Here is a 12969-nt window from a genome sequence, read left to right as displayed (position 1 = left end):
CCCAACATAAAGAATCATGGATCATAAGCCCACATATATAAGAATGAATGATTTACACAATCAATCCCCATATATTTAATTAGTCTCTTTTGATCACTAAATTAATTCCAAATTAATTCTTGATCAATACTAATTAAATAATATGATTTCATATTAATATATTAGAACTTATAATATATTAATATGTCACAAATATCCTCTTCTCACAAAAGGTCTATCCAAATGTTCCGATGCCATGCAACCCAAATGGACCATGCCGGGTCGGGTCAATTATATACCAATTATAGTTATGGGCTTAGACACTAATCCAACAAAAACTGCTAAAGTGAAACACGTTTATTGGAGTCCTTTATGATTCTACCATCGGATCCATCATATGTGTCATCTTATGTACTCGACTGGATGTGGTGTATGCTTTAAGCATGAATAGTATATATCAATCCAGGTGAATGTCAATAGATTCATGTCAAGAATATTCTTATGTACTTACAAAGGACTAAATATATGTTCTTCGTTTATGTAGGTTGCGATGAGGAGCGCAATGTAAAGTGTTACACAAATGCAAGCTTAGAAACTAATTGAGATTATTCTTGATCCTAATTGATCAACCATATCTTCATTATGAATAGAAGAACAATGGATTAGAGTAGGTCAAAGTTGAGCCTAGTTGTGTAGTCTACAAGAGAATCATAGTATAGTAAAGCCTAAGAGGCAACTCATGAACCTATTTGGATTAGGAATTTCAATGTTGAATTAAGTGTAGTCCCCAACATTAAAAACCCTATGTAGATATACTATCAATGTTGGTGCTTTGGTACTTGCAAAAGGACCGAAAATTGGCTAAAAGGAGATAACATATTTCATGGAAATTCCATTACATTAGCTATGTCGACACAAATGAAATCACAATTCTTAAAGTTCATACAAATTAAATTAAGGTATATTTGTTTAGAAAGTTCATTCTTCGTGTTAATCATGGTGATCATGTTCTATACACTGGACTTCGTTTCACTAGAAGCTTATTTTGAATTGTAAATTTTAGTATTTGGATTTTGGAACATTAAATAGTTTTATTTAAAGTTATGAATTAATATACTTGGTATGAATGTTTCATCATTATTACTATTACTATATATATATATATATATATATATATATATATATATATAATCCATGATTAACATTTGTTTATTCTAAACACCCATAGTTAATGATGTTATGTAATAACTATGAATTTAAACTAATTTAAATACTGGTAAATATTCGTTGTTGATCAGAATGTTTTTGTTTTTAGATTAATGAATCGTTAACACATATTTTTCCCACAAAACCAAGGTAACCAAGACTTAACATAATATAATCAAATCAAAGTAATTCACAGAATGCGGAAACATGCGGTGTGTGCTCTGGAATCATCCCGAGCTCTTCCAATTGAAAACCGGAGTACCTGAAATATAAACTGAAAACCGTAAGCACAAAGCTTAGTGAGTTTCCCAAAATACCATACAACATACAACCACAATTTATCATGCAACATACATAGAGTTGCCATGGGATCCCCCATGGTCTTTAACTGGAATGCCATGGGCTCTCCCCATGGTCTTTACATAGGTATGCCATGGGCTCCCCCATGGTCTAACATCCATGTGCCACAGGCTACCCCTAGGGTCTTTCATGCAAGTATCACAAAGACAACTAGAATACCACATAACACGTAATGGGCCGTCATTGGTGCCTTCGACGTATGGATATAGTGAGAAGACTCACCTCGCAGTGCCGAATCAAATAAAAAATCCCTTGATGCTGGCTGACAGATCCCCGAACTATCTAGGTCAAAACAACACACAATCAACAGTTGGGTTCCAATCCATAACCATAAATCCATTACTAGGGTAAATGACCAATTTAACCCTCACCTACTTTTAGATCAAGACTTAGGCCCAAATCTAATAATCCACAAGGCCCAAATACCAAAAACTACCCAAGGCCCAATTCTCCAAATTGGGACCAAATCCATAGTGGGCCTCCACCAATAAGTATCAACCCAAAACCTGATGGCCCAACAGGGCCTAAAACAACAAAGCCAAAAGATGGCCCAAACCGAAGCCCAAAAATCGAAATCCCACACTTCTGAGTACGCGGGGCGTACTCAGCTTGTACACTAAGCGTACTGGCTTAAGAGCTTGTACGCTGTGCGTACAGGATTGTACCCCCAACATACTTCTCATGTTTGACAAAATCTCAATTCTAGCTCTTAATCCATTAAGCCAAGACGTCCAAAACCTCAGAATAGCTAAATATATGTGACTTGATCCATAAAGTCGAAGGCTTTAAGCCTTTGCATTGCTTAATGAAGCCCAACACCAAAGATGAACTCCAAAGGTCAAAATCACTCCAAAATGTCTTAAAAACTTCTTAATACCTTAAGACCTTAGTCCAAACTTCTAGATCTGATTCAAAGGGACTTCTTAAGTCATAAAGTTCCTGACTTTATGACTTAACATGGCTTAATGGAACCCAAATCAAAACCTAAAGTCCCAAGCTTCACCAAAAGACTACCAAATCATGCATGGAAGGTTAATACTCATCAAGATCCAAGATTTATGACTCCATAACTCCCAAAAAAGGCCAAATATGAAGTTCAAAGGTTCTGGAGTAATTCTACTCACAAGAACCACCTCAAAGGGACCAAAATTCTAACAAATTGCCACCTAGCTAGATCTACAAGAAAAAGTTGCCAAGGTTGAGACTTTATACCTCTAGAATCCAGATCTAGGTGCACAAAACCTGGATCCAAAAGCTCTAAGCCAAGCAATGACTCTTCAAGAAGTTCCTTCTTCCTCCTCAAGCACCAAAACACATATAAGTCACTTTGAAGTTATAAAATCATTCAATTGGGGGCTAAGGGTCGATTTCTAGGGTTTAGAGGGATGGAGGCTGAAGATATTAGGGTTAGGTTATGAGATAAGGAGCTTAAATAGGGTCTAAGACCCTAAAATAGGGTTTGGGTCTGATTGGAGTACGCCCAACGTACATATGGTACGCCCAACGTACTCCGAAGAGCACCCGCGACCATCCTTGTCAGTATGCCCAGCGTACGCCACGGTACGCCCCACGTACTGGTCTTTTCACTGGTACTCCCCGCGTACCCTTTGTGTACGCCCCACGTACCCGGCTAAACCTTAAAACCACCAAACTTCCAAAGGCCATAACTTTTTCGTTATAAGTCAGTTTCCAATGAACTTTATATTCACAGAAAGGTAACGAGGAGCCCTACACTTCTATCAAATCATACCAACCTTAAGACCTTCCGAACAAAAATCCAATTTCCACAAAAACCCGAACTAACAATTTACCGAAATACCCTTAGCCTCCAAAACACAAACCGAACACCCGGATCACTTCAATTACATTACTCGCACCCAAACGGGTCTAGATCTCACCTTTTTAAAGACCCTAAGCCTTATGATGATCAATCTTCGGGCCACATCCTCGAATTAGGAATGGATTCGGAATAGGGCGTTACATGAAACAATAAAGTAAAACCAACCTGTTTGTAGATGATCGCGACGAACGTAAAACTGCGCACATCAGACTCCTATCCTGTTTTTTCTTCACTTCTAGGTTGTAAGAAATGCAGTAAAACCCTAAGATTTAATGCAGATTTTTCGATTTTTCAACAACAATGGAAAATGATAAACGCAAAGTGAATACTTAGAAACTGGAAGAAATTGCCAAGAGAGAGAGAGAGAGAGAGAGAGAGAAAGAGAGAGTTGTTAATTTTCGCGCAGAGAATATGTAACACTTTAACCCTGGTTTGTAGCTTATGACCCTTTTATTTACAAAAAATGTATTTTAGTCCCAGAAGTAGTACGTGGTTCGTACCACTTGGTATGCTTAGCGTACTGAGTTGGTGGTGAGTAGGGACCCAGGTCACGTACGTTAGGCGTACGTATGAGTACGTTGGGCTTACGTGGACTTTAATGAAACCCTAATTGAGGGTTTTGCACCCTATATAATCATCCTTATTCATTAGGGATGGCCTCCTTACTAGCCTCTAAAGCCGCAAAACCCTAGAAACGAGTCTTAGCCTCTATTGTTGAGTGTTTGAGCCCTTGAAAGGAATTTGGTGTTCATTTTGTGCATTTTGAAGGAGTTGAAGAAGCTTGAAATTGCTTAGCGTGGAGAGGAGGTCTTGGATCCAGAATCACTACCCTTTTTGGAAAGCTTTTGAGGTATCAAGTTCTTATCTTGACTTCTAGTTGTTTAGATCTCCTATTGGGATGATTTGTTATGTTTTTGGCCTATATTGAGTGGATTATTGAGTTAAGACGTCCTAAGGACTTATCCTTTCAGATCTAGGTGTTTTATGGGCACCTTAAGCATAAAGGTGCCAACTTTATGGAGTATAAGGCGTCATGCATGCATTAAGTCCTTGTTGAGCTTAAGAGCTTCATTTAGCCATGTATGGATGTAAATTTAGCAACTTTACGTGGTAATCCAGCTCGAGGAAGTCAAATCTATATTCTGGAGTGAAGTCTTAATGGGTTAAGAGCTGAAGCTAGAAGGTGGCTAAACTAGAAGAGTACGCTGGCCGTACAAGCCTGTACGCGTAATGTACAAGCCCTTTAGACAGTACGCTTGACGTACAAGATGAGTACACCCCGCGTACTCAGTTACGTGGCTTTTTTGATTTTGGGCTTTGAGTTTGGGCCATCTGTTGGGCTTAAAAGGTCGGGGTTAATGGGGCTATCTGAATTCAGGGAGTTTTGGGCCAGGAACATTATTCGGCCTTGGGTTAAGACCCATGGGAAGGGATTGGGCCTAATGGAAATTGGGCCAAAATTGGGCCTTAGTGGATTATTTGACTTTAAGCCTTTTATATTGTGGGATTGGACCTTAGTCTTGGACCAATCAAGGTTAGGGGAAAAATGGTCTTTTACCGTAAATATGCACTTATGGATATGGTTTGGAACCCAAGTGCTAACTGGGTGTTATTTTGTGCTGATAGCTCGGGGATTCGTCAGGACAACAACTATTGATCTTTAGTGAGATTCAATGTAACACTGTAATTTTTCAAACAGATTTTTCATTTCAAAATCGCATACTTTTCATAACATATTGTATAGAAATCTCGTTTATTCAAAATACAAACACAACTCCATTAATAATCCAAGACCATCAAAATACAACTCTTTCTCTGGTGTGTACAATCAAGCCGGTGCCGTCCCGCGATCCTGAGAAAACCTGAAACACATAACACATAACACTGTAAGCACAAAGCTTAGTGAGTTCCCCAAAATACCACATATAACACATATTAGCCACTCGAGGCTATAACTCTGTGGGCCTACTGGCCCTAACTCTGTGAACCCTCTGGTCCTAACTCCGTGGACCTTCCGGTCCTAACTCTGTAAACTCTGGAATACACACAACATAAATCACATAGAAATAATGCAGTGCAACACATCACATACATAGCATACAAGATACTCTGTCACATAACTCTAATTACCACTCAAGGTAAAGTATAGTGAGAAGACTCACCTGACCAGCAGCAAGTAAAGACCCTGCTCCCGAATCTCGAACTAGCCTCCACCTAACACAAGGGATGAATATCTCTAAGTGATACTCTAATCACAACTCTAATGACCGAAGGCTATTCTTCCTCTCTTTAACTCTTTGAAGTGGATAAAGGACCATTTTACCCCTCCATGGTCTCTACTACTTATGTTGATCCAAGCCCCAAAGTCAACAGAAGTCAAACTCGAGTCAACAGTCCATGTTTGACCCGACTCGCCGAGTGCACCCTTGCGACTCGTTGAGTCCACTTACTTTCCTCAGAAATCTCGTGGCAGTCCAGCTCAGCTCGTCGAGTTGACCCCCAACTCGTCGAGCTATCGCCTGATTCAGTTCCTCGGGACAAACCCTAACCAACTCGTCGAGTCGGCTCATCGACTCGGCGAGTTCATTCAGACCAAATGTTCATTCAGACGATTTAAGGCAGATCCATCACCCCAAACACTAGATCTACCATCCTGAGGGTCGATTGTCACGTAAAGCTGCAAGCTTTACGTTTAAACATGGCATATAAAGCTCATAATGCCAATATAACTCTAACAAGGATGATTGACCACAATAACTCTTCCATGGTTAACTAAAGCTATAATCTTTGGACTCTCTGGACCTCACAAGGTCCAGATCTGAAGTCTAGGCCTCATGAGAGACCTTATGCACACAAGGTCCCAACAATGGTGGAAGAAACCCTAATCTTCCATATCTATAAGATCTAAGCAAAACAACAAGAAAGGTGCAAGCTTTTACCTCTTACTCAAGCCCTTGCACGAAGTTACACCAGATCCACTGATTCTCTAGCTCCCTTGATGGGTGATCTCCTCTTTTCCTCAAAAGATGCACTAGTTTACTCCAAGATAGCTTCTCTCTCACTTTCTAGCTCAAATGACCTTTAGGGTTTGCTTCCAGGGAAAAGGGTGGCCGCAAATGAGGCTATAAGTGCCTTTAAATAGGTCCCAAACCCCGGAAATTAGGGTTTCTCTAATCAGCGCCTACTCGGCGAGTCCCTCTCCTCGGACTCGTCGAGTCCACTCATTAAATCCACGGGAGAAACCCGACTCGACTCGACGAGTTGGACCCTCAACTCGTCGAGTCTATCCTTTAATCACAAGATTAACCTACACCATAATACCTCTGAAAATCCGGATGTTACAATTCTCCCCCACTTGAATTAGATTTCGCCCTCGAAATCACTCCTTAACCACTCACATAATGAAATCATCAACCCAAAAGGCACCACCGAAAGGATCTTATACTACCCCGATATCTTTCTTTATGGACACTTGAAACCACACAAAACTCCCTAGACCAGAACTGAACCAACTCTTCCGTCGCTAATATACTTCTCCCCACTATCCGGAAACTCTAGTGGCCTGACCTGCCGCCAGACCGCCTACTCAAGCGATCACACTGATCCTCTGATTCTCTAGTGGGAACCGATAAAACAAGTCCATGCCCAAAACTGGCTACCGATCACTCGTCCCAGGCATGATAAACAATCCAGATCATATACCAAGGAATGGAAGGATCACATCACACCAGAGACTCATCCACTGTACTGCAATCACAACCCCTCTGAACAACGAACCCTCAACACCCTGTCCTCCGACACGAACAATGACTATGCTTGTTCGGAAGCGTCCTCCGACATCTGACAAGCATAAACCTCAGCTCCCTTCTCAATATCCCCTTCAAGACTGAGCGCCAGGTCATCTCCCGACCCAGCAATTGAACCTCCAAAGGTTACCCATTGCGTGTACCAACACGCCTCACTGACTTCCTTATTAATGCAACTATCTCGGCTCTGTGTGACACACGAGTCACGAAGTTCGCTTCACCTCAAGCGAGTACGGAATTCGACTCGCTCTCGACCTCTGCCATCTACTACTTATTAGTTCCATGTGTTTCGCGGTTTTCTCATACCAACGAATTGACCCACTCCGGTTTAAGACACCAGATGGAATAATACCCCTTCCAAATGATGTGCATCTCTGAATCTGGAATTTCATTCCGTCTACTCAATACACCACTAGAATCGAACTCAACTCAAGAGTCTGATCCGACACAGAATTGGAACCACTCGTCCCAACGAACCACTCAACTCATGACTCCAGACCCGCAACTCATGCGTAAACCGCTTCTCCAATTCCCTTGGGTTGCGATAACCACAACTCAATTCAGAGTATAACGTTTCCCGACAAACATAGAGACCTCCGTCTCTTTCCTGATCTGGCCCTCAGGCTCCCGAATACTCAACCCAAATAAGGCTACTCAAGCCTAAGAACTCTCCTGCGTCATGCTCTGATCAACAAATAACGCGGCTTCCTGTCGCACCGTGACGCCCTCTTACTGACTAGTGGGTACTACGGCTCCCCGCAGTATCACAATGACCTCTTCACTGAATAGTGAGTACTACGGCTCCCCATAGCATCACCACACCCCTCACTGAATAGTGAGTACTACGGCTCCCCGTAGCATCACCACAACCTCTCGCTGAATAGTGAGTACTACGGCTCCCCGTAGCATCACCACAACCTCTCACTGAATAGTGAGTACTACGGCTCCCCGTAGCATCACCACAACCTCTCACTGAATAGTGAGTACTACGGCTCCCCGTAGCATCACCACACCTCTCTGCACTGACTCATTGAAACTGCAGCTCCCTGCAGTCTTACCGCACTTACTCTTACCACTTTACAATCTCATCCTCAGGTTGACACCATACTACGATCATTAACTCATGCTCTGCGGCCCAGCATAGATAGGTACACACACACACCTATCCGGGCTAAGCATCACTACTTCGGACGACCACCGTTGTGACAAAACCTCTTTTTCTCGCTGCAATTCATATTCTCAAATAAATCCATTTGATGTCAATTAGCTGAAGGGCCCCCACCGGAACCATAGACACTTGATACACCACTCGACATCTCAAACTCAAACTCAAAACAATTCGAGATTTTAGGACATTAAACTCGGATACTCCAGAATACCATCACAACGCCTCGCAGCGTCTTGACTCTACCACTGATCCCATACTCATGGCATCATACTCAGATACCGCATTGCTTCCTTGGAACTTCACAACCGGTCTTTCTCTCGTGCCACTTGTAACCCTGGAATACTCCATCCCCCAATTTAAAACACGAAGAAATTGCCAACGACTCAGAACACGAAGTTGACAATCCGAAACTTCCTTCTCTATTGCTCAGAACTCATGCAAGAATACTCATAACGACCCTGAAGTTGGTTGCCCAATCAACTTCTTCCCTTCCCATACTGCATATAATAGCCCATACTCTGAGCTAGAAATTCTCAACCGCCGAACTAATCTCGCAAGCCAACCACCTTGAATTCACCATTTTAACCTTGAAGGATTCCTAACCACCACAAGGTCTCCGACTAACGGCCACTTGCCGTAGAGACACTCATCCTTTCTTAAACACGTACCACATGCCCTATCTCACTCTGCACCTCTCCTTGACCACCAATAACCCTGGTCTCAGGAATCCGCACCGCAGGCCTCTTTATCCAGTTCTCTAACCGTTCTTGAACAAATCTCTGATCTCCTCAAAAGTACCCGGTCCTCCCCCACTCAGGGTTCGAAACATCACCAATTGGTTCGCCAACCATCTAGCCCACAAACTGTTTTTACCAATAACATCGCACCTACTCTTGGAAGGTGATACGCAATGCTCGATAATCCCCCCGATGGAGGTCGAGCAATTCCAAATACCCCGAATCTCCGATGAAATCCTCAGAAACTTCTCATTGTGACTTCCTCTAGTCATTCAGAATCTCATACCGTCCCACTACCGGACATCTCAACTGTCCAGTCGCAACCCTGACTCTCAGTCTGAACTAACGAACTAACATTTTCCTCATCCTTGACTCTTCAACCAACGTTCCATCACGTGGGTTGTAATAAGAGTAGAGTCCTCATTACCACACTCGATACTCATCATAGATAATAAGAGCCACCGCTCCAATATCCTCTTCTTGATCGTCTGCCGCTGCAGCTAATACATGCCCTACTATGCTCAATTAGGGTGTATCCTTGTCCTTAATCATCTCAGTCCCCGCTGACAACCTGATCATGCTCTAACATTACCACTCGGCAGACATACTGCCCAAATACTCTGATGAAAGATCGTAACCAAAGCTACCCCACAGGGCTCACCCCCAACCTTGGAAACCGAAAATCTCAATACCCCTCCTGTTTCCCACAGGAACAGAAATAGCACCGCTCAGGTAACAGAAAATGACATCTCCATCATCGGCCGGTCGCTCAGCCCAGACCATATTCTCCCATAACGCACCATCCCTACTTATCCCTGAGTCTTGCGACTCCAACTGGCATCTCACCAACAATCCCTCGGAGCTAACTCGATTTCCCTTTTAAGGGATGCTCCACTAAAACTCGTTCATCATAGCCCTCTAGCCCGATACTCTTTCACCTCTGATCTCGGTCTAACCAATCACCACGGAATAACTGGTAGAACCAATGACACTAACTGCCACGGGTCATGGTACTCGAACCATGTGGCCACCTCTCGATCTGCTATGAATCATGGTACCCGAACCATGCTATCTCTTCTCAATCCGCTACGAATCATGGTACCCGAACCATGTTATCTCTCCTCAATCCGCTACGAATCATGGTACACGAACCATGAAATCACCTCTCGATCTGCTGCAAATCATGGTACTCGAACCATGAAATCACCTCTCGATCTGCTGCAAATCATGGTACTCGAACCATGAAATCACCTCTCGATCTGCTGCAAATCATGTTACTCGAACCATGAAATCACCTCTCGATCTGCTGCAAATCATGGTACTCGAACTATGAAATCACCTCTCGATCTGCTACTTAAAACCTCCAGAATGTTCCCTGTATCGAGTATGTGTCCTCTGATTTCAGTAGTACGGGACCATACTACCTGCCACATCTACCCATACTTTCCACACGGACCATCCCCGAGTTCCTAAGTAGCTGCTCAACCTTCTTAATCACCAACCCCTTCATGCGTGTTCGCTCCTCTGCGAAATACTCTACCTTGTCAGCGCACTCATCTGACCACGGTCAACCTTTCCTAGGCTCTTCCTAGGTTCTCACACCTTTCCGCCATCAGCTGCTGAAGAACTACTAATGATGCCAGCTATCTACCTCCTGAATATCGTCATATTCACTTGGTAGCTAACTCCCATCATCGAGAGTTCCATAAAGCACGAAGCAAGCAGCATTCGGGCATCAAATAACCTCATAAAACCTCTCTAGGCTATTATCCTACTTGCCCTCCTCATACTCGTAGGATATCACCGAACTCAAGCAACTTCACCCCACGTGAGCCTATGACTATCCTCTCAGAGGATTCCACGAATGCTCATCCAGGTATCTCTCCTAGATTACTCTTCTACTGAATCCCTCTCTCAAAAGGATTCCCTCCGGATACTCTTACTCAGCACATACTCGAAAGCATATCACAGATAACCGCAACTCCTAGGCTAAGGCATCACAAATCAGGCCACTCTAGTCCTAAAATATAAAATAGCTAGCCTATCTCTAGCATGCATAATATCTCATAGAATATATCACAACATAAAATGAGGGTATTTTGGGAAATCACCGTCGGGCTCTGGCTGATTGTACACACTGCTCCTTCTCGTTTCCTCTTAGAAACTCTTGTTTGCTTTAGCAAAATCATTTATTTGAAAATTCTTCTCAAATCCTCAGTTTGAGTCCAGATTTACCCGAAGGCGCATCCGAATCCCTCAAACCAAGGCTCTGATACCAACTTGTAACAACGTAATTTTTCAAACAGATTTTTCATTTCAAAATCGCATACTTTTCATAACATATTGTATAGAAATCTCGTTTATTCAAAATACAAACACAACTCCATTAATAATCTAGGACCCTCAAAATACAACTCTTTCTCTGGTGTGTACAATCAAGCCGGTGCCGTCCCGCGATCCTGAGAAAACCTGAAACACATAACACATAACACTGTAAGCACAAAGCTTAGTGAGTTCCCCAAAATACCACATATAACACATATTAGCCACTTGAGGCTATAACTCTGTGGGCCTACTGGCCCTAACTCTGTGGACCCTCTGGTCCTAACTCTGTGGACCCTCTGGTCCTAACTCTATGGACCTTCCGGTCCTAACTCTGTAAACTCTGGAATATACACAGCATAAATCACATAGAAATAATGCGGTGCAACACATCACATACATAGCATACAAGATACTCCGTCACATAACTCTAATTACCACTCAAGGTAAAGTATAGTGAGAAGACTCACCTGACCAGCAGCAAGTAAAGACCCTGCTCCCGAATCTCGAACTAGCCTCCACCTAACACAAGGGATGAATATCTCTAAGTGATACTCTAATCACAACTCTAATGACTGAATGCTATTCTTCCTCTCTTTAACTCTTTGAAGTGGATAAAAGACCATTTTACCCCTCCATGGTCTCTACTACTTATGTTGATCCAAGCCCCAAAGTCAACAGAAGTCAAACTCGAGTCAACAGTCCATGTTTGACCCGACTTGCCGAGTGCACCCTTGCGACTCGTCGAGTCTACTTACTTTCCTCAGAAATCTCGTGGCAGTCCAGCTCAGCTCGTCGAGTTGACCCCCAACTCGTCGAGCTATCGCCTGATTCAGTTCCTCGGGACAAACCCTAACCAACTCGTCGAGTCGGCTCATCGACTCGACGAGTTCATTCAGACCAAATGTTCATTCAGACGATTTAAGGCAGATCCATCACCCCAAACACTAGATCTACCATCCTGAGGGTCGATTGTCATGTAAAGCTGCAAGCTTTACGTTTAAACATGGCATATAAAGCTCATAATGCCAATATAACTCTAACAAGGATGATTAACCACAATAACTCTTCCATGGTTAACTAAAGCTATAATCTTTGGACTCTCTGGACCTCACAAGGTCCAGATCTGAAGTCTAGGCCTCATGAGAGACCTTATGCACACAAGGTCCCAACAATGGTGGAAGAAACCCTAATCTTCCATATCTATAAGATCTAAGCAAAACAACAAGAAAGGTGCAAGCTTTTAGCTCTTACTCAAGCCCTTGCACGAAGTTACACCAGATCCACTGATTCTCTAGCTCCCTTGATGGGTGATCTCCCCTTTTCCTCAAAAGATGCACTAGTTTACTCCAAGATAGTTTCTCTCTCACTTTCTAGCTCAAATGACCTTTAGGGTTTGCTTCCAGGGAAAAGGGTGGCCGCAAATGAGGCTATAAGTGCCTTTAAATAGGTCCCAAACCCCGGAAATTAGGGTTTCTCTAATCAGCGCCTACTCGGCGAGTCCCTCTCCTCGGACTCGTCGAGTCCACTCATTAAATCCACGGGAGAAAC

Source organism: Lactuca virosa, chromosome 5 (genome assembly GCF_052849685.1).
Source record: "Lactuca virosa cultivar CGN04683 chromosome 5, Lactuca_virosa_CGN04683_v6, whole genome shotgun sequence".
NCBI classification, from domain to species: domain Eukaryota; kingdom Viridiplantae; phylum Streptophyta; class Magnoliopsida; order Asterales; family Asteraceae; genus Lactuca; species Lactuca virosa.
The sequence above is the reverse complement of the archived record's forward strand: the minus strand, read 5'-3'. Positions refer to the sequence as shown.